The 4,299-nt window shown below is 42.3% G+C and overlaps 1 pseudogene; it reads right to left on the bottom strand.

The window, feature by feature from the left end:
- Window positions 1-421: 421 nt before the first annotated feature.
- On the bottom strand, window positions 422-1,662 carry LOC142433802 (dnaJ homolog subfamily C member 21 pseudogene; annotated as a pseudogene).
- Window positions 1,663-4,299: the final 2,637 nt, after the last annotated feature.

Below are 4,299 nucleotides of genomic sequence, written 5' to 3'. Positions count from 1 at the left end.
TTTAGTCAATGCAAATAGCAAGAGCAGAATTCAGCCCATTACTAGCGAAATGTTTAAATATATATGTATATATGACAATCTATCAAAAGTTTTTAAAAGATATAAAATAATCTTCCACAATGCAACAGTTCAGTTTTTTATTTTTTAAAAGCTGAGCGTCAAAAAGAAAGGATATTAAAGAACTCCTATCTGTTTCTAAGTTTTTCTCACTTGCTTAGGTTACTCTCTACACTGTGAAAAAGATGATAATGACGAAAGGGCTTTTGCATGATCTGCTAGAAGATATTATTTCAGGATGGAGATTTATCATGGCAAGTTGAACAGCTGATAACATCTTATGGTTCAAGAAGCGCATTGACAGGGTTTGTTTGCATTTTTTTCTTTTTCCTTGGAATTTGGGAACACTCAGCTTGTCAGACTACTATGTGGTCCCTGTGACAGCGACAGTTTCTTGAAGGTTGTCTCCCAAATCTTTGCTACTGTCTTGATTTAAACTGGTAGCTTTTGGATCAACTTTTAGACCTCCACTTCCATTTTCATTCAAATTCAGTCATCATAACACTGCACTGCCTTGTGTTTCTTTTACTTCTGCTTCTTAGAATGTGATTGTGAGAATCTTCCACTTTTTCCTCAGAAATAGCATTCTGTGTATTTTGAGGTCCTGAAAATTGTTCTCCTCTTGAAACTGTTGTTTCCAAAAAGCAACCATTACTGAGTGCCTCTTTGATTTTTCATGATTCTACACGGTCTTTTCGTTTTCAATGACTTGCCCCATGCTGAGCAGTAAATGCCATCCAAAAGATCAGCATCGTCGCCCTCAGCCCTCATCACAGTCCTGACCATCCTGTTAGGCTCCGGGCACTTGCTCCTCCACTTCCGCTTCACCTGAGCCATCTCCCAACTGCTCGTGGTACTGCCCCTCTGTCTCTCCAAGCTCCCCGACTGGCCAGGGGCACACAGCTCTTTGCACAGCTTCTGCCGCAGCCCGTCTCTTTGGCTTTGCTCGCCTTCTCTGCGTTCTGTTCTTTCACCAGCTTCTGGTGGGCCTGCACTTCTTTTCCAAAAGGAAGCTATCAGCCGTTAGACCAGTTCATGCTTCTCTTTCCTTGCTTTGTCCCCAATATTTTTTGTTTGTTTTCTTTGTCGCCGCTGTTTGTGGAGTATCGCGATCTTCCTTCGATGCAAGGTTCTTCTGCATACAGAAGCTCTGCCAAGAGAGGAGAAAGGACGGCCTGCCATGGCATAGTCACGCTGAGAGTCTCCGAAGGGTGGACAATCCTCAACAGTCCATTCTAACACCAATTCTAGTGCTTCCTTGGACTCATTTCAATACCATTACAATACACCGGGTAGAAACCCTTCTGCATCAGCTCCATAGTGGGAGGAATGGGAACAGTGAAATAGTGAAGGGAATCTAAGCTGTCGTCTTGATAGGAGCCCTTAAGCACACCTTTCAGCAATGCCTTTCTGTTGATCATGCTCTGCTTTTCCCTGAGGGTCGCTCTAGGGATCATGCGCTGTTCGGGTTCATCTGAACTGCTCAGCTGCTTCGCCAGTATTTTCCAGATTCTCTTCAGGGTGCCATTTCAGGGCCAGCTTCTGATAGGCCTTCTGGAGCTCCTCCCCACTGGGGTTGCACCAACTGGGGTTGTAACACTTCATGGCCAGGGGTGCCTAGGGCTGGAGCCAGGTGCTGCTGCTGTGCTCCCCTCCAGTGGAAACCACTCCTACACCAGGCAAGCCAGTGAGTGGTGAAGGACTGTATTCTTTTACTGGAGTAGAAAGCCCCATCTTTCTACAGCAGAGCAGTTGGTGGTTTCGAACTGCAAACCTATCAGATGGCAGCTCAGTGCATAACCACTGTGCCAATGGGGCTCCCTTCTCTTACTATAGATGTAGTCGATTTGATTCCTGTGTATTCCATCTCATGAGAGCTACATGGAGAAACACTGTTTATGTTGAAAAAGCATTTGCAATGGTCTTGCCGAATTCTGTCATGAGATTTCCAGCTTTGATTCAATTATCCCAGCTCCTCCCAGTGTTTTCTATTTCCATTTTTCCTTCTTTCCTGAACCTCTGAACTTTGTCCATGGAGAAATGCTACCCTTGCACTCTGAGTTGTGGATTATTCTAAAATGGGATGAGTTAGTTTATGATTTTGACTTTTGTTCTATATTCCTCACCCCACCTCCCATTCTAACCAGGAACTTCTAGTGTGATCTTTTTCAGAAAAGTTACTAACGATGATCAGGCACCATCTATTTCTTCTGGTCTCAGGTTGTGAAGACTGATGTTTGCATGGTCTATTAATATCTGTTACACAAATGGCTTCCATGTGTCTTTGATTTTCAACATGTTCCTTAATTCCAGACTGGGAGAGACCAATACTTGCACCTTAAGGACCACTCGCAAGTGTTTAAGATGCTAGTAACTATTCAACAAAGTAGATATGCCAAGTGGCTTTGATGTCCCCTTAAAGTATCTCCCAGGCCATGATTCATACTGAAGAATCAGTCCAACAGCCCATTTTTGATTTAAAAAATGCTGAGAAAAATAGAAATGGAAATGAAATTCCTCAACATAATTAATATATAAAACCAAAAGCCAACATTATTCCCAAGGAAGAGAGCCAAAACATTCCCCTTAACAATAGACACAGGCAAGAACATTCTTTATTCCCGCTCCTATTCAGTGTTGTATTGAGTGAAATTCCTAGTCAGAGCCATAGGCATCCTAACTGTCAAACTGTCAAAGAAGTAAAACAATTTCTCTTTGCATATTCTGTGATCCTATTCATTCAAAATCCCAGAGATTCAACAAGAAAGCCACTGGAACTAATAGAAGGACTTAGCAACGTGGCAGGGTAAAAGATCAATATAAAAAAATTCAGTCAAGTCCCTTTACATGAATAAAGAGAACTCTGAAAAGGCAACCAGGGAAAAATATAATTTACAATAGCCACCCTGAAGATGAAGTGCTTAGGAATAAATCTAACTAGAAGTACAAATGCCTATGCAAAGAAGACTGAAAACACTACTATGAGAAACCAAAACAGTCCCACATAAAGAGAAAAATATATCATGCTGAAGGATAAGAGGTCTGAATATTAAGAAAATAGTCAATCCTGCCCAAAAGTGAAATAGAGATATTAAGCAATCCCAATTCAGAGATAATCATAATTCTTTAATGGGATAGAAAAAACTAATCAACTTGTCTGGAAAGAAACAAGACCCCAGATTAGCAAAGCGCTACTAAAGAAGAATATAGTGAGAGGCCTCACACTTCCTGCTCTTATAACCCATTATATAGCCATGGTACACAGAACAACCTTGTCTTGGTACAATAACAGACATATGGACCAATAGAACAGAACTGAATACCCATAAGTAAATCCATCCATCGATGGATAACAGATTTTAGACAAAGGGCCAAGCCCCATGATATGTAAAAGAGGTAGTCTATTTAACAAATGGTGCTGGCAAAACTGGATAGCCATGTGTGGAAAAAAGAAACACGATACATATATCTCGCCATGTACAAAAACAAACCACTGCAAGGGGGATCAGAAGCCTAGAATATCATAAAGATCATCAAAGAGAAAATAGGGACCAAAGGGTCCTACTACACCGGCAGCAACACGTTATCAAACATAACTGAAAGTACACAAGCAACAGAAGACAGGCTTGCACCCACGGGTTGCACTGATTGTAAACGGATGACCTACAGACTGCTGTTCCTGGTAAGTGCTGTGGAATCATTTCCACGCATAGCAACCCGCTGTCAAGCAGAAGACATCACCTGGCCCTGTGCCATCTTCACAATGTCCTTATGATCAGCCCATTGTTACAGTGCGCATGGCAATCCATCTTGCAGAGTGTGTTTCTCCGTTTGTGCTGCCCCTCCACTTTACCAACTTGATCTTTTTGGCCAAGTACTCAGCTCTCCTGACAACATGGCTAAAGTATGTGAGAGGGAATCGTGATGTCTTCGCTCCTAAGGAGCATTCTGAAAGGACCTCTTCCCAGAGAAATGCATTTGTTCTTTGGGCAGGCCACAGTGCTTTCAATATTCGTCTCCAACAGCGTAATGCGAATGCATCCATTCCTCTTCTGTCCTCCTCGGTCACCTTCCAACTTCCCCATGCACTTGATTCCTCACTTCTCAGTACTTTAAGGAGGTCTTTTGCAGCAGACGTACCCTGTTCCACACAACATTTGTTCTCTTGACTGCAGCTTCCATGTGCATTAGTTATAGAGACAAGCAAGACAAAACCCTCGGCAACTCAATTTTTTCTCCATT

Source organism: Tenrec ecaudatus, chromosome X (genome assembly GCF_050624435.1).
Source record: "Tenrec ecaudatus isolate mTenEca1 chromosome X, mTenEca1.hap1, whole genome shotgun sequence".
Classification (NCBI taxonomy): Eukaryota; Metazoa; Chordata; class Mammalia; order Afrosoricida; family Tenrecidae; genus Tenrec; species Tenrec ecaudatus.
This window is presented reverse-complemented; position numbering and strand designations above follow the sequence as displayed.